The sequence below is a fragment of the Pongo pygmaeus genome, chromosome 6 (genome assembly GCF_028885625.2).
Source record: "Pongo pygmaeus isolate AG05252 chromosome 6, NHGRI_mPonPyg2-v2.0_pri, whole genome shotgun sequence".
Taxonomy (NCBI): Eukaryota; Metazoa; Chordata; class Mammalia; order Primates; family Hominidae; genus Pongo; species Pongo pygmaeus.
Window position 1 is genome coordinate 105,182,501 of NC_072379.2, and position 20,690 is coordinate 105,203,190.

Genomic DNA, 20,690 nt, shown 5'->3' on the forward strand with positions numbered 1-20,690 from the left:
TGGAAATTTGTTTTGCCCTTGCATTGAGTCCAAAAGATGCTACTGAGACTGCAGTTAGAACTCAGAAAATATATCCACTGCAAATTTGCAAGGAAAATTGCATGGAGATCTCAATTCTTGTTTTATCTTTTAGTAACACTGGAAGTGTATAGGGCAGGTTGACATTCAAGTAATGTTAATTGTTGAAATGACTTTACTGCAGTATAAATTTCTTATATGAGCACTGCTTGGCCTTGTAATTTTAGGTGAAATTAATTAAGAAACACTGTGAAGTCTGCAGCAAAAACTAATTTCTAAAGACACTCAGTATTGCTTAGTAGTGGCTGAGGGCCGTTCTCATTTTAAACAATTTCAACCTCAGCCCTGAGCTCAAAAAAATCACAATAAAATGTTACCACTGCTGAACCACTGAATTGCTGTGTGGTACAGCAAGTCAGGATATTCAGCTTCTCTTTCTAATAAAAATTCATGGAACTGATTATGGTTATGTCCATGAGAGTGAATGAGTTTACCGTTGAAACTTGGATCAATGACACATACCAGATAAAAACATTTTCAGCAAAGAACACACTAATAAGTAACACAATAAATAAGTGTAGATTTTAAATGCCTTACATTTTCCCAACCTTTGTAAATTTATCCAACTAAGCATTTTGCAGCTTCATACATATTTTTACTACCATTAAGTGTGACATATCGTAGTAGATTCCGTCTCAGATTGTACTGGATTGGTATTTTCTCAAATTCTTTGAAAATCTCTTACAATTTCACACATATTTTTACTGCCATCAGATTTGATATATCTTAGCAGATTCTACCACAGATTGTACTAAATTAGTGTTTTCTCAAATTCTTTGAAAATATTCTCACCTCTAGTTGCTCCATGCAGACTATTTGTAGAAGCTAATTCTTCAGTCACTTCCAAATTGGCATTGACTCCTTGAATAAATAAAAACTGAGCAGTATCAGTAATATCGTGGGCTCATCAGGAACCAAGAAAAACCACTCTAAATAATTTGTCTTTTCTTTTTTTTAATTGACTATTGATGTTGCTTCCAATGTCCTCAACTCTCTGAGCAATTGTTCTTGCTGGAAGGCTAAAGGTCTCAAACAAGTTTGTTTTCTCTGGACACATTTCTTTGGCTGTTGTAATTGATCTCAATTTAGTTAACTCACCATGGGTAAACCGCTTTTCTTGCTTGGCTAACAAGCCATTCAGAAACTTTCTTTGGTTGCAAGCTCATTTTCATTTTTTGTTTTTGTGAAGAAATTCTGCTCTGATGAAAAATTCTAGTTTAAATTTTTCTAATCATTGCTTTCCTGTGAGATGAGAATGTCACGATGATTGTTCAGTCTGGTTATGGTGACATCTATTGTATTCTTTTAGCATAACTATAGTGTCATTGCATAGTAAGCAAAATGCTTTGCCAAGTAATTCTATTATATAGCAAAGTAATACACACTCAACTGTGTCTTAAAAGCTTGATATTCAAAGTCTACTTTTTCTTTCTTGTTATCACTTGATGGGTATTTACTGTTAATAATTAATAAGAAATAAACTTAAGAGGGGGAAAAGAGGAAGGAAGGAAGGAAGGAAGGAAGGGAGGGAGGGAGGGGGCAGGGGAGAAACAAAAATAAAGAAAGAAAAGAGGCCAGTCACGGTGGCTCACACCTGTAATTGCAACACTTTGGGAAGCTGAGGCAGGCGGATCACCTGAGGTCAGGAATTCTTCAAGACCAGCCTGGCCAACATGGTGAAACCCCATCTCTACTAAAAGTAAAAAAATTAGCTGAGTGTGGTGGCATGAACCTGTAAGCCCAGCTACTCGGGAGGCTGAGGCAAGAGAACTGCTTGAACCGAGAAGGTGAATGTTGCAGTGAGCCAAGATCATGCCACTGCACTCCAGCCTGGGTGACAGAGCAAGACTCTGTCAAACAAAGAAAGAAAGAAAGAAAGAAAGACAGAGAGAGAGAAAGAAAGAGAAAGAAAGAAAGAGAAAGAAAGAAAGAAAAAAAGAGAGAAAGAGAAAGAAAGAAAAAGAAAGAAAGAAAGGAAGGAAGAAAAAGAAGAAAAGGGAAGGAGGGAGGGACGAATGTCACTGTATGATGCTTGAAATACAGTTGAATTTTAACTTTCACTGCAATTTATAGCATTCCAAGCAGTAGTGCAAAGTGATGAGCACCATATACAGTCTCTGCCACAGCTACTCAACTTTACCATTATAGTGTGAAAGGACATAGACAATAGGGAAAAAAATGAGCATGACTGGGTTCCAATAAATTTTATTTGTGGACAGTGAAATTTGAATCTCATAATAACTTTCATGTGTCATGAAATATCCTGATTTATATTTTCCCCAATCTTTTATAAATATAAAAACCATATTTATTCCATGGCCATATAAAAACAGGTGGTCTGCCAGTTGTGGCTGGTGGGCTATAGTTTGCTGACTACTGCATAGATCATTAGGTCATTTCCAAAGTTCATCCAGCTCTGTGAGCCTAAGTTGCCCTTGAGACAGCAATCATCCTAGTTACTTCCTTTATGCAGGGCACGTGTCCACTTCTGTCTCCTTGAATATTTCAAAGAAAGGGATATGCAGTTTGCCTTACAACTTAACTTTTTTTTAACCATTTCATCTACTTTTATTTACTTTTGCCAAATTTATTCTTAGTTTGTTTTCTAATTGTTTACTTTTTTTAAGGAACAAAAAGCACAAAGGTGAGAGCCATAATGTGTTACATCATTTGGGATCCATACAAAGAAAAAGTCTTTTTTGATCTATTCATGCCCTAAAAATATACATTCCATAACAGTCCCAGAGGCTTCTCAATCCCACAAATGACTTAAGAACCAAAGTTCAAAGACAGACTAGTAGTTGTCAGGGTTGCAGGTAGGGAGAGAAATTAACTACAAAGAAGTAGCACAAGGGAATTTGGTGGTATGGGGGTAGCAGAACAGCCTATGTCTTGTTAGTGATGATGACTACAAGATTCCATGCATTTGTCAAAACTCACAAAACTACACCAAAAGAGTGAAGTTTACCATATGTAAATCTTAAGTGAGTAATAAAGAAACAAAATGTAACAGGGACATTGGTTTGAGCTCCAACATGTTAAGAACTTGGAAGTCATCTATGACATCAAAAGGAGAAAATTGATAGAGAAAATCCATAAAACCAAAAGATAGTTCTTTGAAAACATCAATCAAATTGATAAACTTCTAGCCAGGCTAACCAAGAAAAAAAGGCACAAATTGCTAGTATCACAAATAAAATAAAAATAACCACTACTAATCCCATGAACATTAAAAGGACAATAATAAAAGAATGCTATGAACAATTCTATGCCCACAAATTTAAGAGAGATATTTGTCTGTAGTTTCTCTTGCTTATAATGTCTTTATTTGGTTTTGTTATTAGGGTAATGTTGGCTAATTCTATGCTAACTTAAATGAAATGGACCAAATCTTTAAAACACATAAACTACTAAACTACTAAAATTCACACAAAGAGAAGCGGATAAGTTGGATAGTCCTATCTTATCAAATAAATTTAATCAAAAATTAATAATCTTTTAAAAAAAAGCACCAGGCCCAGATGGTTTTACTGGTTGAATTCATCAAACATTTGAGTAAAAATGATACTAGTTCTCTACAATCTCTTCCTGAAAACAAAAGCAGAGGGAACACTTCCAACTCATTTTGTAAAGCCAACATTACCCTAATAACAAAAGCAAATAAAGACATTATAAGCAAGAGAAACTACAGACGAATATCTCACTTAAGCATAGATGCAAAATTTCTCAATAAAATATTAGTAAATTATATCTAACTATGTATAAAAAGAATTATACAACATGATCAAGTGAGACTTCTTCCAGGTATGCAAGTGTATTAGTCAGGATTCTCTAGAGGTAGAGAGCTAACAGGATATATATAAAGCGGAGTTTATTAAGTATTAACTCACATGATCACGAGGTCCTACAATAGGCCATCTGCAAGCTGAGGAGCAAGGAAAGTCAATCTGAGTCCCATAACTGAAGAACTTGGAGTCCAAAGTTCAAGAGCAGGAAGCATCCAGCATGGGAGAAAGAGGTAGGCTGGGAGGCTAGGCCAGTCTAGTCTTTTCAAATTTTTCTGACTGCTTTATATTCTAGTCATGCTGGCAGCTGATTAGATGGTACCCACCCAGATTAAGGGTGGGTTTGCCTTTCCCAGCCCACTGACTCAAATGTTCATCTCCTTTGGCAACATCCTCACAGACACACCCAGGATCAATACTTTGCATCCTTCAATCCAATTAAGTTGACACTCAGTATTAACATCACAGCAAGGCTACTTTAACATTTCAGAACCAGTTAATGTAATCTATCGCAAGAGGATAAAGAAGGAAAATCATATGGTCATATCCACAGATGCAGAAAAGCATTTGGCAAAATCCAATACCTTTGCATGATTTAAAAAGAAAACAAAAATAAAACTCTCAGCAAACTAAGAATAGGGGTGATCTTCCTCAACTTGATAAAGAGCATGTAAGACACACCAATAAAAGTTATAGTTAATGGTGAGAAATGAAACACTTTCTGAAATTATCCTATAGCCTGATATAAAGAAGCCAGATAGGTGAAAGGCATTCAGAAAGATCACTTTCCTTGTAATCTCTTTAGAGGTTTACAAACCAAAATAAAAAAAACACATGTTCGTTCTTCCTCTTTCTATATTGTCACTTCATAGAATGGGATCAATAGCCCTCAAATATATCATTCCCTTCCCTCACCCATCAAACCATTTATCTGGGCTCTCTAAGCAGGGATCCATCTTTGAACAATCTTTTTACCTACTTGTGGTGTAACACACTCACTCCTCCCAAACTTTCAACTTTCAAAGTCCACACCTTCCAAGGTACCCTTCTTAACAACTTCCCCATTTAAGTTATATTCATTCCCAAGATACAGATTCTACGCCTTCCCTACATAAAAACATGATCAACTTGATTTTGAACAAAAACTACTCATAAATAGGACACATGTTTCTTCTTCCCATTGCACAGCAAGTTAGAGCCTATATTAATTGATAGAGATGATAAAATATCAGGACACAAAGAACAATTCTGATCTGTTGAAGCTTTTCTAGTTCAGCTCTGACACTAATGGTTGACTAGTCAACAGCTTGTGATTCTATCTTTAACTAGGTTGAAGAAAATGCAGCTAGTCAGATATTTAGAGTATAAAACTCTCAGACACCGAAGGGTAACTTATGTTGTCAGAGGGAAGTCATGTGCCGTCTCGGAGTTTACTTCTTCATTATTGTCGGAGGCATTCGAACTAGAGTGAACCCATCTTGAATAGCGACTGGGTAAAATAAGGCTGAGACCTAATGGGCTACATTCCCAGGTGGTTAAGGCATTCTTAGTCACAGGATAAGATAGGAGGTTGGCACAAGATACAGGTCACAAAGACCTTGCTGATAAAGTAAAGAAGCTGGCCAAATACCACCAAAACCAAGATGGTGACAAAAGTGACCTCTGGTCATCTTCACTGCTCATTATACACTAATTATATAATGCATTAGCATGCTAAAAAACACTCCCACCAGTGCCATTGACAGTTTACAAATGCCATGTCAATGTCAGGAAGTTACCCTATATGGTCTAAAAAGGGGAGGAACCCTCAGTTCTGGGAATTGCCCATCGCTTTCCCAGAAAACTCATGAATAATCCACCCCTTATTTAGCATATAATCAAGAATTAATAATAAGTATAAGCAGCCGAGGAGCCCATGCCTCTGCTCTGCCTGTGAATAAGCCATTCTTTTATTTCTTTACTTTCTTAGTAAACTTGCTTTCACTTTACTCTATGGATTAGCTTCGAATTCTTTCCTGTACAAGACCCAGGAACCCTCTCTTGGGATCTGGATTCAGACCCCTTTCAGGTAACATTACACATAGCTAAAAGATTACCTGTGAATAGCATGTCTGTCCTTATATTCTGTTGATTTTTTGGTTCTACAGGGTAAAATCCAGAGTTGCATAAATAATGGGTGATGCCACAAATCTTCACTGTTAGTCATTTGTTTAGATGTCAGTTTCAAAACCATGGTTGTCTAGACAGCTAAAACTGGCAGAGTGCAGGGAGTTTCCAATTTCCACAAATGGGAATTGATGGAAAGAGTCAGCTAAGGAAACCAGCCTGAAAGCATGATGTTTCTGGAACCTCAAAGATAAGCCATCAGCAAGCTGAAGAGTCACTGGCAACAGGTTATGCTTTAAATGGTTCATATATAGGAGCTTCTTAAATATAGCTTCAATATAGGCTCCACCTAATAACAAATGAATAGCACAAAGAGCAAAACTGAATCACAACAATGACAGCAATCTTTCCAGTAAAGAAGATACCAGGGAGATAATATATGCTGCACAAGCTGTACACTTGACAACTCTAGGGGTTGCCATTTACATTGTATTCCACATAAATCATGCCTGCTAGAGATGTGCAGCGCACAACTTGTGCAACCATAAGCAGAAAACCCCAAAAGATTCTGTCATTAATATATAATAAAAATGCACATGAAAAACAGCACAAATTTTATGTCTGAAGTTATAAGCATTATGAATTGTATTTATTTAAAAGAAAAAGACTGATAAATTGGATTTTGTCAAATTAAAACTTTTATGAAGGACACCTGTATTAGAACAAAAAGACAAGCTACAGACTGGGAGAAAATATTTGCAAATCACATATCTAGCAAAGATCTTTTATCCAGAATATTATATACACAAGTACATGAAAAGGAGCTCAGCAGTATTAACATTTAGGGAAATAAGGTGCCCTTACATATGTAAAAGAATGGCTAATATATATATATATATGAAGACAATACCAAACACTGGCAAGGATGTTGAGCAACTGCAACTGTCATGCACTGCTGCTGGGATGCAAAATGGTACAAGTACCTTGGAAAACAGTTTGGCAGTTTCTAATAAAGTCAAACATATGTTTTTCTTTTTTTTTTTTTTTTTTTTGAGACGGAGTCTCTCTCTGTCGCCCACTGCAAGCTCTGCCTTCCAGGTTCATGCCATTCTCCTGCCTCAGCCTCCCGAGTAGCTGGGACTACAGGCGCCTGCCACTGCGCCCAGCTAAATTTTTGTATTTTTAGTAGAGACGGGGTTTCACCGTGGTCTCGATCTCCTGACCTCGTGATCCTCCCGCCTCTGCCTCCCAAAGTGCTGGGATTACAGGCGTGAGCCACCGTGCCCGGCCAAACATATGTTTATCATATGACCTCACTCCAGGGTATTTACTCTAGAGAAGTGAAAACATGTTCACACAAAAACCCATACACAGATGTTTACAGCAGCTCTATTCATAATTGACCAAAACTGGAAATAACACAAATGTCTTTCAACAAGTGAATGGTTAAACAAACTCTGGAATATCCATACAATGAAATTTCGCTCAGGAAAAAAAAGGAACTATTGATATATGAATAATATGAATGTGTCTCAAAGGCATTATGCTGAATGAAAGAAAACAGTCTAAAAAATTAAATAAAATAAATTTCTATTTATATGATATTGTGGAAGTGCAAAGCTATGGAGATGGAGATCAGTGGTTGTCAGGGTTAGGATGGAGGAGGGGTTGACTACAAAGGGACAGCATTAGGGAATTTGGGGGGTCCATTGAACTGCTCTATATTTTGATGGGGTGGTGGTTATATGGCTCTGCGCATATATTAAAGCTCTGCCAGACATGGTGGCTCATGCCTGTAATCTCAACACTGAGACTGAGATGTAATTATTATATACTAATGACAGAATCTTTTGGGGTTTTCTGCTTATGGTTGCACAAGTTGTGCACTGCACATCTCAACACCGAGACTGAGATGAGGTGGAATGATTGCTTGAGCCCAGGAGGTTGAGACCAGCCTGAGCAACATAGCGAGAACCCGTCTTTACAAAAAATAAAGCTGGGCATGGTGGTGTACACCTGTAGTCCCAGCTACTCAGGAGGCTAAGGTGGGAGGATCACTTAAGCCCAGGACTTCAAGGCTGCAGTGAACTGAAGTCATGCTACTGCACTCAAGCCTGGGTAGTAGAGCTAGACCCTGTCCCCCATCACCCTCCTCAAAATTAAAACTCACAGCACTGCCCACCAAAAAAAGTTAATTTTATAGTAGGTTAATTAAACTATAAAAAAGCATTTTAAAACTCTCAAATCTCTCTACTATACCACTCCTGCCTCCACTCTCATTCCTGTCATTTTCACCTCTCCTAGACTACTGCAATTGACTCCCAGCTAGACTTCTCTTCAATTGCAATATTCAACTCTGTTTTCTCGATGAATTATTATGAAATATTTCTATTGCACAAAATTTTATAAAGAAAAACAAAATCAGTCATATCTAAATAGCTCTACCCTCTCGAGATTTGGCAGGTACTCCACTCCTTATGGTTTCCCCAAAACTGAGACCAAACGTGAAAATTAAAATAAGTATCCAAAAGAATATATGCTTGTATTATGTTACACATTTATACCATAGCTTAACAGAAATACAGCTTTATCATGGTGCTGGAAATAGAGTTTATTTTTATTTTTTATTACCTTTTTTTGAGACAGAGTCTCGCTCTGTCACTAGGCTAGAGTGCAGTGTCATGAACTTGGCTCACTGCAACCTCTGCCTCCTGGGTTCAAGCAATTCTTCTGCTTCAGTCTCCTGAGTAGCTGGGACTAAAGGTACATGCCACCATGCCCAGCTACTTTGTTTTGTATTTTTAGTAGAGATGGGGTTTCACTATGTTGGCCAGGATGGTCTCAATCTCTTGAGCTCGTGATCCGCCCACCTCGGACTCCTCCCAAAGTGCTGGGATTACAGGCGTGAGCCACTGCACTCGACCAGAAATAGAGTGCATTCCTATACCCAGCCTATTTTATTCATTTGTGGTTCATTTCTGTGTCTCCTGACCTAGCCCCTAAGCCTACTGCTTCTGGCAGGTGCTAAACTAGTCCTAGTTGAATTGAATTTTTTAGCTGTTTCAACTCAGCAGCTCTTTTGACCTGTTGCCTTTGTCATGTGAATGTGGAGAAAAACTGGATGAAAGAATTAACATGCTAGACTTGGCACAACAATACTAATGCCTGGAAAAGAGCAACAACATCCCAGAGATAGCATCTATTAAACAATTAATTGGCCATTTAAGAAACATGAGCTAGAAAATAGAAGAAAGAGAATTTCCCAATGGGCTACTAAAAAAAAATGCACTGGGGTTAAAAATTGAAAGAAAAATAAAACAAAAGTATTTTATCCCAATGTTATTTTAGGTGCTCCTGGATTAACTAGACAATCGTGAGGCAAGTGATTTTAAAACAAACAAAAAAATTGTAAAATATGCACTGGTATAATTTAGCAGATAATCAGAGCTGCAGCAGAAAACTACCTTTATTTGGAAATAATTAGTATGCCATAGCTACTCAGAGGAGCCACATTTATTGCTAATAGCTGATGCTCAGGTGGTGCTGATAGTTCTATCACCAAAACTAATTAAGGGTCTTAAAGAGGAGGAGGGAAACCACACGGGGAGACAGAGATGGCTGAACAGATGGGGTGGCTCAGAGGCTCCATCAAACAGGATGCCTTCATTGCAAAGTGAATAATTAGCCTGGAAATTCAAACACACACACAAGGCCTGCAGGCCCCAGCACTAGTGCTGAGAAAATTAGGGGTCAAGCAGAAGAGCTAACAGTCATTGAGCACTTACTCTATGCCAGGCACATTACCTGATGGAAGCCTCACAACCACCTCTGTTTGCAGAAGAAGGAATTGAAGCTTAAGGAAGCTTTGTAGTCTGCAAAACTCACACAGCTTGTAAAGTCATGCAGGTAAGCTCTACACCCAGTCATTCTGACTCCAGAGCCCATGACCTTACTCACAACATACTGTCTCATGCATCCAAAATCAAGCTGTGGTAACTGCTCTGGTTCAACGTCTTCTCCAAAAGACATGTTAAAATGTAATGGCCATTGTGACAGTATTAAGAAGCAGGACCTTTACAAGGTGATTGGGTCATTAGGGCTCTGTCCTCATAAATGGATTAATGCCATTATCATGGGAGTAGGCTAGTTATGTTGGATGTGGGCGACTGATTAAAGGATGAAGTTTGGCCCACATTTCCTCCCTCCTGTCTCTGCCCCTCACACCCTCTTGTGTGTACATTCTTTCTCACCATGTGATGCCTTCTGCCATGTGCGACACAGCAAGAAGGCCTTCACCAGATGCAGCCCCTTGATCTTGGAATTCCCAGCCTTCAGAACTATGGGCCAAATAAATTTTTCTTTATACATTGCCCAGTCTGTGGTATTCTGCTATAGCAGCAGAAGATAGACTAAGACAAAGATCCTTGCACAATTTCTGATGACTAGTTTCACAGATACAGGCCTTGACTTACATTCAGAAATTTTCTAATTGTAGTGCTCTCTCTCCACTCCAATTTGGAATTTACTTGTTTTCAGAACTCTGATCTCTGAGCTGAAATGATGTGAAAACTAAATTTGAAAAATAAATAATTGGATTAATGTATCAGGATGTTATTCCCTGATCTTAGCAACTTATTTACAGCTATCAGAAATATAATATGATGATAGAAAGACATATTGTGTCTAATTTCATCCATCGAGGCCATACCCTGGAAGAAAAGTTTTGGGGCCAGCACTTATTTTTCTTCAGTCATTCATCCACACCACATGAAGAGTTGCCTGCTTTGTCCATGTGTAGGCTTGTTGGTAATTTTACTTCAGGTTTCAAGAAACAGAGACCCATTCAAGCTGTCTTAAGTAATGGGGGTTTGTTGTAAGGGTGAATGTGGAAAAATACAGGATTCTCAACTACTGGATCACACTACAGAGAAAAAGAGGAACCACAACAAAGCCAGGCCTCCCAGACACTGTGATTAGTTCAGAAATTGGCAAATCGGTGACTGAGTTACCCATCAGCCTCTCAGCAACATGACCTGTTGATTCCTGTTTCAGAAGCTGGCTACTATTGCATTTATTTTCACTGTCATTTTTTACCATATTGTGTCTGCTCATTCAAATATTCTGCTCACTTGTGCTAACTGTAGAAACATATGGAAAATATAGAAGGTAAAACCACCATTCAGGTGGTTCTTCAGTATTTTTTTTACACATACACTATATTTTTAAAAATAAAAAGATCTACTCAGCAAGTGGTGCTGGAAGTAATTGAATATCTGCACAAAAAGACAGAAAAAGGTCAGGCGCAGTGGCTCATGCCCATAATCCCAGCACTTTGGGAGGCTGAGCTGGGTGGATCACTTGAGGCCAGGAGTTCAAGACCAGCCTGACCAACATGGTGAAACCCCGTCTCTACTAAAAATACAAAAAATTAGCCAGGCATGGTGGTGCATGCCTGTAATCCCAGCTATTCGGGAGGCTGAGACATGAGAATCACTTGAGCCTGGGAGGCATAAGTTGCAGTAAGCTAAGATTGTGCCCCTGCACTCCAGCCTGGGTGACAGAGCGAGACTCTGTCTCAAAAAACGAAAAAAAAAAAAGAACAAGAAAAAAGAAAGAAAAGAAAAAAACGAACTTCAACATTGGATCAGATAATATACAAAAATTAACTTAAAATGTGTCATAAACCTAAACCTAAAAGCAACAGATATAAAATTTTTATTTAAAAAAACATAGAAAAGTATGATGACATTAGGGTAGGCAAAGATCTCTTAGATCACAAGAAACATAAGCCATATTCATTGACTGTGATAAATGTATCATACTAATGTTAATAGGAAAAGGTGGGTGTGGAGCATATGAGAATCTTCTGTGCTATTTTTGCAAGTTTTCTATAAATCTAAAACTAAACTAAAAACTTTATATTGAAAAAGCATCAACCATTAAATTAAAGAATGAATAAATTGATAAATTAAAAGCATTTGCTCTTTGAAAGACACTATTATAAAAATGAAAAGACAAATTATAACCTGGGAAGAAATATTTGCTGATCACATATCTGACAAAGGAATTATATGCAACATATATAAAGAACTCTCAAAAATCAGTATTAAGAAAATAACCCCAATTTTTAAAAATTTGAATAGAAGTTTCACTAGAAAAGATATATGGATAGCTTATAAGCACATGACAAGATGATTGATGCTAGTCATTATGGAAAGGAGATACCATTACATACCTATAAGCATGGCTCAACTTGAATAGTACCTTGAGCTGAGAGAATACAAAGCAACTGGAAGTCTCATGTGTTGCTGGTAGGATTGAAAAGTGGTACAGACCCTTTCAGAAAGAGTTTGGTTTTTTCTTAAGCATACACTTACAATGCAACAAAATAATTCCTCTCTTAAGATGTTCACTGAAGAGAATTGAAATATACGGCCTATACACAAATATTCATAATCATCAGAAACTGGAAACAATCCAAATGGCTGGAGCTGGTAAATAAATAGATTGTGATATATCCATATAATATAATGCTTTTCAGCAAGAAAAGGAATGAAGTATTGATACACACAACATAAAAAAACTTCAAAAGTGAAAAAGTGACATGAAAAAGGCATATATAGTATATTATTTTATTTATCTGATATTCTGGAAAATGAAAAACTATAGTTTTCTAGTGCTATGGTCTAAATGTTTGTGACTCCCCCAAATGCATATGTTGAAACCTAATCTCCAATGTGGTATTAGGTGAGGCTTTCGGGAGATGATTAGTTCATGAGGGCTCCATCCTCATGAATGGAATTTCTGCCCTTATATAAGAAACCCCAGAGAACTGGTTAGTCCCTTTTACCATGTAAGGACACAGAGAGAAGGCACTGTCATGAGGAAAGGAGCCCTTCCCAGACACCAAATCTGCCAGTGCCTTGATCTTGGACTTCCCAACCTCCAGAACTGTGAGAAGCAAATTTCTATTACTTATGAGTTACTTAGTCTAGGGAATTTTGTTACGGCAGCCCATACGAACTAAGACAACCAGAGACTGGGAGTAAAGGGAAGATATTGACTACAGAGGTGCATGAGGAAACTTTCTGGGGTGGTGAAAAGAGTCTGTATCTTGATCATGGTTGTGGTTACACCACTGTATACATTTGTCAAAACTAATCAAAGTATATACCTGAAAAGCAAGAATCTTACCATATGTAAATTGTACCTCAATAAACTTGAGTTTAAAAAATAAAACTGAGATATCTTCTATATTATTTTATATAGTGTCTCTCTCTCTCTCTCACTTAACATCAGAGCACTAAATACGCCATGAAAACATGACTTTAATGACTACATCAAATTTTACTGTGTGAGTATATGGTAACTCATTTAATTATTGTCCTATTGTTCAACAATGTTTAGTTCCAATTTTTTAAACATATATTCTCACATGAACATCTTTGTATGGCAGTTCAGTCTTTCATTTCATTATTGCACTGGAACAAATTCCAGACATGAGCCAAGGGTATGAGTGCTAGTGTAAGGTTTTGAAAATTTACTGCCAATTTTCTTCCCAGACAAGCTTACACACCTATCATTGGAATAGTGGGTCTTTAATAAAAATCTTAAATATATCTTTTTTAAAGAACATGAAGCAATAACACAAACAGAGGTTTATTCAAATTACTCTGGGTTTGTAAGAAAATGAATAAATCTACAGAAAAGACAGTCTTCTGTGAAATTTCCAGAGGTCCTCTACAATCAGTTTTTTAATAATATTTTCCATTTAGAAGAGAGATTACTTTTTCCATTTATAATATATTGCTTTGCATGATGAAGAACAATTGGCAAAATAATTCATCAAAATCCTATTTACACTTGTATTTTCAAGAGCAACCATTTATTTCAAATAAGATGTCTCCCTTCTTTTAACCCTTTTAACCATTAGTGCCCACAACAAGTAAGATTGTTAGAATGTTCATAGGAATCTTTCAGTGTTACAAATCCTGTATTTCACAATAAAATCCTAAGCTCACAATATTTTTTCATGTTCTGATGCCATATTCAAGGCACAATTTATGCTAATAGATGACTCTTCCTTATAATAGAAAAACCCAACCTTATTGAGTTTCTAACAATGTCCCTACTCACACGTTAGCTCTGCTGCAACTAAGATAAACACATTGCTTACCTAACATTTTAACTATAAAGTAAGCAAAATAGAGCAATAACTCTTGACAAAGTTGAATTCAGTTTCAAAATGTCTTCATGATGAGTAAATAAAATTTCTAAACCTGGGTCATGTGATCCTGGAGTTCTGATCACCATCTTTCATTGCTGACTTTAAAGATAAATAATGTTTGTCTGAATAGCTCCATCTGAAGCCCTCTTTTCTGAATTATTTATACAGGCATGAATTTTGATAGTACAGTTTCATGCAGAACTTTAACCACATCATGAAACTTCAGAACACAAGGAACCCTGATTTGCCCAAATCCTCACAGCAGGTTGGCAGTCATAAGACTGTGAACTCAGATTCCAAGCCTTGGGATCTTCAGGCTCAGCCCACTCCACCTCTCTCTCTGTTCTACCTTGGCTTGGGTAACACATTTGACTATGCATGTCAGGTTTCTCCTGCCATATTGCTCAGTCTGTTAAGTGAATTAGAATTACACCAATGAAAGTTCTATTCCAAACCATCCTTAATATTCCATTACATCTTCCAGAGAAACCAAAGCCAACTTCTAAAATCAAAGAAATGTATTTAGGATTTTTTAACAATGTACACTTCTAGCATATCAATTTCTACATCTAATTTTATTAACTGTTATTTTTATGACTTTTTTTTAAAAAGGAAAATGCCACATTTTAAATAGACAATCAGAATAAATAAGAGATCCCTCCACTGATGTTTTCTTCGTCTCTCTCTCTATCACACACACACACACACACACACACACACACACACACAGAGTTTCCCACAGACTGTTGGTGTACACACCACCAAGGAACCTACCCAAGCAATACCAAGGCCATAAATCTCCCCCAGCCAACTGTTGGGTTTTAGACAAAGCCAAGTCTTTCCTCTCAGGGCTGAATGCCATGGACTGAGGACCATTCAGCTCAGACATTCTCAAGAAGGCCATCCCAGGCCAGGTGTGGTGGCTCACATCTGTAATCCCAGCACTTTGGGAGGCTGAGGCAGGTGGATCACTTGAGGTCAGGAATTTGAGACCAGTCTAACCAACATGGTAAAACCCCTTCTCTACTAAAAATACAAAACTAGCCTGGTGTGATGATGCATGCCTGTAATCCCAGCTACTTGGGAGGGTAAGGCAGGAGAATCACTTGAACTCAGAAGGCAGAGGTTGAAGTGGGCCAAGATCACACCATTGCATTCGAGCCTGGGCAACAAGAGCAAAATTCCATCACAGGAGAAGAAGAAGAAGAAAAAAAGAGGAGGAGGAGGAGGAGGAAGAAGAGAAAGAGGGAGAAGGAGGAGGAGAAGGAGAAGAGGAAGAAGAAGGAAGGAAGGAAGGAAGGACGGAATGGAGTGAGGGAGGGGGGCAACCATCCCAAAGCAAAATTAAAGGAGGCAGTGTGTCCATCGGTCCACTCTCCACTCGTAGCATTTCTCTCTCCTTGTGCCTTCTCTCCTTCCAGGCATCCAGGCCTCTTGTTCCCCTGCTGTCCCCAGTTCCAATTACCTGAGAAGCCTATCTCATGTTTGATTCCCACAGCAAAACACTCTAAAAACAAAAGTCTGAGAAAAGCTAAGCCTTCCCAGCCAAATGAATCAGCAGAAGAAACATTGGACAGAGGACCAGATGATGTGGATTCTCTTTCCAGCTACCCAACTCACTAGCTGAGCAACACTGGGCAAACCCTCTGGCTCTCTGGACCATAGCAGTGAAAGGAATGAGGTGGGCTGGGTTGTTTCAGGAGGTTGTACTGAGCCACACCTCTCATGGTCTAGAAAGGCTACACCTTAATTGGAATAAAGAGCCCTCCAGCATCAGGGAGTCAGTGAGTGATGGAGATACTTCAGGTGCAGCGGATGAAGCAGGTACACCCTGGCAGCAGCTCCTCCTGCCATGCTCTTGAGAGGACACTATGGAGCCCTCAGCCAACTGTCAAGCTCCACACTCAGAGGCTCTGTAGCCCAATCTGCATTTGTTCCCCAGGTTTGCATAGTTACCCCAAACTAATTTGTCTCTTGACCAAATACTTCAGCAAAAAGCCATTGAATGTTTATCAGACCCTCAGGACATACAATTTTGATGAGCCCCTTCTGGTTTATGTTGCTTTGTTTTAAATATCCAACTTGAGAGCAAACTAGATTTTCAACAACAAAGAGAGTTCATTTCACCAAGATAATATACATGTCCAGAAGTCCTTTCACTATAGCCATGTGTATCCCCAGAGCATTAGATTCTACCCCATACATAATTAAAGAAGCAGGCATTCACCTGCCAGTGACAATTAAAAAGCAGCAGAAGGTCACAGAGTGACCCACCTGGTGTAGTGGCTGTGGATACAGAACATAAGAAAGAATCACCTACCAGCCTGCAAGTGCCATGGGGCAGGGATTTTATCTGTAGAACAGATCCTGCACATACAGGCTGTCTTAGTCTTCTCAGGAAGTTATGACAAAATACCACACATTGGGTGGCCTAAACAACAGACGTTTATTTCCCACAGTTCTGGAAGTCTGAGATCAGAGCACTGGCATGGTCAGGCTCTGGTGAGGGCTCTCTTCCTGGTTTGCAGATGGCTGCCTTCTCACTGTGTTCTCACACAGCAGAGAGTGAGACAGCAGGCAAACTCTCGTGGCTCTTCTTTAAGGGCACTTATCCTATGATGAGGGGCCTACCCTCATGACCTCATCCAAACCTAATTACTTCCCAAAGGCCCTGTCTCCAAATGCCATCACATTGGTGGTTAGGGCTATAACATGCAAATTTGGGGGCTATAGAATCCATTCCATAACAGAAGGCTTCAATAAAATTTTGTTGAGTTTCTCAATAAAACCATAGGTGGATAAATGAACTGAGAAGAAGAAAGAAAGCAAAGTATGACTGATATAAATCTACCTGTTCTATGGAATTATAAGGAAAAATACAAGCTTTTAGCCAAACCAGCCATCAGATAAACATTACAGGGCAAGTTCTATCAGTGGTGTTTTGTTTCTCATGATTGCAAAGGGCAGTCGATCCATCCTACAGCTACGCAATGTGTGTAAGTGGATACCATGTGCTGGGGGCAACAAGTTCTGGTACAAAGGAATGCAAAGGTCAATTTTCCACCTCTGTTAGAATGTGAACTTGCATTTAAAGACTCTAGGAGTCCCCCTCTTCCTGTATCACCATCCCATTTACTCACACATATCTTGTTTTTATTTGAGTATTTTTTTTGGTCCCATGTCCATTATCCTGGGTTTTTTATTTATTTGTTCATGCTGTAGTTTATCTAAGTAAAACCTGGGAATTAGAACTTTATGAAGGTGTTTAGGAGGGAAAAGAGAATCAGAATGAACTCAGAACCTTGTCCACCTTGTCTCATAATGGTCCACAGAGTAGATATCATAATAAATTGGAAGAAGTGTCTGTAATGGGAGCTGTAGAATTCCAATACAGAGAGGCTCCAGGATGGCAACTGTGGGGAAGGAGGGCTTAAAGCTCTGTATGACTCTCCATGTTTAGATTTGTGAAGTCTATTTTTTATAGACTTTACAAGTAATTTGAGACAAATGTTATATTAAATAACCTTCTCTTTTACCTGCTTGTGGAAATTAGAAGAGGAGACATATAGAATGACTTTAGACCATACAGATTGCCACGAGATCCTCCACCAAACTAAACAATCTAATCACAGGAGGAAAGGAATTTGTGCTTTTGTTCATTCATTCATTCTTAGACTTATTCATTTCCCAGACATTGAGTGAACATCTACGCTGTGATGAGAAATGCAAAGGTGAACAAAACAGGGTTCCTAAATTGATTTTCCCCATCTTGGGATTTCACAGTCCTAGAGGAGGTTCCTCCGGGGCTGATTAATTTATTTCACTTCCTCTAAAAGTGTTTACAAAGATTAGTAGAGAAAATGAGATGAGACAGATGTGGTTTTAAATCCCAGCTCTGCCACTTAGATGTGTGATATTTGGCACATTTCTTAACCACTCTAAGCTTCAGTTTATTCATCTACTAAATATGAATGATAATATCTATCTCATAGGATTGTTGAGGTTTACTTTAAAAAAAAAAAAACAAGCATAAAGAGCCTGGGATAGTACCTGGTGCACAGTAGGAATTAAATCAATGTTAGTTTGTTTCTTCTATCACCCCATGTTTTCCTGATTATTTTGCTATCAGGTTGTGCTGAGTCTTGTACATCACTGCACTCCTCACAACACCCAGCATCCTTTCACACATACCACTTTTAGTGAATTGGACCTCAATCTCCCACATAAGTTTGGCTGCAACTGACATTTTATGGACTTCAGCCTTTCTTCTTTGCTTCTCACACACGCCAGTATAAAAATTTCAAGTAAGCTAACGGAGGCTTTATAAAGTTTTTTACATTACTACTAATAAAAGCTAACATTTATTGACTTGAGGCAAACCATGTTCCAGGCACTATTCTGAAGTGTTTTACATGTGTTACCTCATTGGATTCTCATAAGAGCCCTATGAGGTAGGTGCTATATTGTGCCTGTTTTTACAGCTGAGTAAACTGAGGAACAGAGAAGTTAAGTAGCTTGCTAAAAGGTCTGCTGCCAGCAAGAAAGGGAGGAAGGAGTTTTAAACCAGGCAGCCTGTCCCCCGAGGCCAGCCTCTTAACCACTGTACCACACTACCTTTTGCTTAGAGAGATTCTGAGGTAGTGATGATAAGTGGTATTGGGTTGCAGGTACAATAAGAGACATCAGAGTCTACAGCCAACTCATTTGGTCACAAAATGCTAGGAATTCATCAAAAGTGTATTTGATAGGTTTCTGTAAAAAATTGTAACTCCATTTACAGATTGCTTCTGTTACACATAAAACTGAAGCAACACAACTAGTTTTTCTGTAAGATTTGGGAGCCAGTGTTCCAGGTTTGTCTGAACTCCATAAACACAATTTATTCATTCAACACCACTGAGCACTGTGCACAAGACCAGCAATGTTGTAATGATACAGAGACAAGAAAGACGAGTCCAGCCAATGAGAAATTCACTATCTAGGGAAGATGAGAGAAATACATAAGAAAGTATAATAATAACAACATAACTGCCCAGTGTGAAGTACTGTGGACATGCAAGGGTAAAATAAATATCCTCCAAGACACTTTACTTAATAAGGAAAAGGAAGAACTTCCTTTTAGAGTTCTGGAGGCATCCTTCCAGTGGGCTTTCATGAGTACAATTTTCACTCATTTCACAACAATTGAGAGTTGAACTCTGCTGAGCCAGCACCTCCCAAGATAAAAGTCTCCTCTTCTCAGCTGACTTCAAGCAAACCTGAATATTCTGCACATCTTCAAACCCTCCCTCTCTGCCATCCAACTCCTAGACCTCTCAATGTCTAGCTTTCTAGAATAAACAACATATAATGTTGAATCAGACAGTTCTTTCCAGAGACAGGGTCTCCATTACACTATAGATCATTTCAATGGAATCCTGCCCAAGGACTAGAAGAAGAACACTATGAACCCAAGTCTCAAATGCTCGGTTTTATGACAATTTAAGTTTGCTGGGCTTGGGTTAACATAGTTAATGTTATTCCCAATCTTAGAGCTGGTTTTGTATAAAGGATGGAGAAGAAAATAACTAATACATAAAAGACTTTTTTTTAAAGCTCCGCTGTAAAATAGAGGAAAACATAGGGGGAAAATGTCTTTTCATTTCATTTTAAGAGCAGAAGGAACAAAACTTCTTTAGCTTTGAAGAAGAAAGGAAGAATAATAAAAAGCAAACTTTTTGAAGGCCAGCTTTATAAAAGTCCATGTATCCACTTTGGAAAACTGTTTGGCAGTATCTACCAAAGATGATCATTTGCTGTGACCCAGTGTCTCAGCAAATTCATTCCTAGATATATACTCCAAAAAAAAAAATACACGCATATGTTCACCAAAAGACACGTTTTAGAATATTCATCAAAGCTTTATTTATAATTGTTCCAAACTGGAATCTACCCAAATGCCCACCAAGACTTGAATAAATATATTGTGGAATATTCCCACAGTGGAATTCTATACACCAATGAGAATAAATGATCTACAATTATAGTATACACCACAATATAAATGAATCTCACAAACATAATTTCAAGTGAAAGAAGCTAGACACATTACCAATAATTCCATTTATGTAAAGTTCAAAAATAAGCAAAAAATATGCTGTAAGAAATCAAAATAATGGTTATCTTGGGCAAGAAGGTGAGTAGGTAATGACTGATGGGGTGTTAGGGAGGACTTCAGGGGTACTCATAACTGTATTTTTCTAATCCGAGTGCTAGTTCCATGAGCCTATTGAATTTATGAAAATTCCTCAAACTACATTTATATGTACTTTTTATACATTTGTTTTTGCTTCAATAATTTTTTTACTCTGTAAGATTTAGAACCCTAAGCCACACTCTTTTTTTTCCTGTACTCTTTAAAGAATATGTACTTGAAAAAAATCCTTGAAAAGAGAAATATGTACACATTTTACAGTTAATTGTACTACTTGGAAGAATGTCAATTTAACTTTTCT